We start from the raw sequence: 747 nt of genomic DNA on the forward strand, positions 1-747 counted from the left end.
GACATAGAAGGTGAGTTAAGGGAGGAAGATGATGATGAAGAAAGGAGCCTTGGCATAAAAAAATACTGGGCCGAAATGAGTGGAATGGGCCCAATTTGTTTAATAGAAGTGGGGGAGGGGCTCCCAATCAAAAAACCCGTTTTGCTCAACCGGGTTGGAGTAACCCGACATCTTTTGTGGGTTCCAGAACGGGTTCTACGAATCTGAATCACTCTTCTTCTCCTTCTATGATGTCGACGGCGAGAAAAGGAGAATCAGAATGACGAAACAATGCAGTGGAGAGATGGAAGGGTACCAAGAGCTTATCTTATGAAGAAGTGATGGAAAGGAGGGCAAAGGGGCTTTGCTTCAAGTGTGGGGGAAAGTATCATCCAACCCAACACAAATGTCCAGAACGCTCTCTTCGGTTGCTCATTCTGGATGAAGGAGAAGGTGTTGAGGATGATGGTGAGATTATTGCACTCGAAGCACATGAGAATGACGAAGATGAGGAAGTTGAAGCATAATGCAAGGTGATTGGCGTGATGGGTAGCTTGGGAGAATGTCATACCATGAAACTTGAGGGTCAGGTAGCAGGTATCAAAGTGATGGTGTTGATTGATAGTGGAGCTAGCCACAATTTCATCTCTCCAGCAATCACCGTGGCATTAGGGCTTCAAATTACACCTATGACAGCAAGGAACATCAAGCTCGGGGATGGCCATAAAATTCTCTCTACAGGAATATGTAAAGGGATCCAAATCAAAT

Source organism: Lupinus angustifolius, chromosome LG06 (assembly GCF_001865875.1).
Source record: "Lupinus angustifolius cultivar Tanjil chromosome LG06, LupAngTanjil_v1.0, whole genome shotgun sequence".
Taxonomy (NCBI): Eukaryota; Viridiplantae; Streptophyta; class Magnoliopsida; order Fabales; family Fabaceae; genus Lupinus; species Lupinus angustifolius.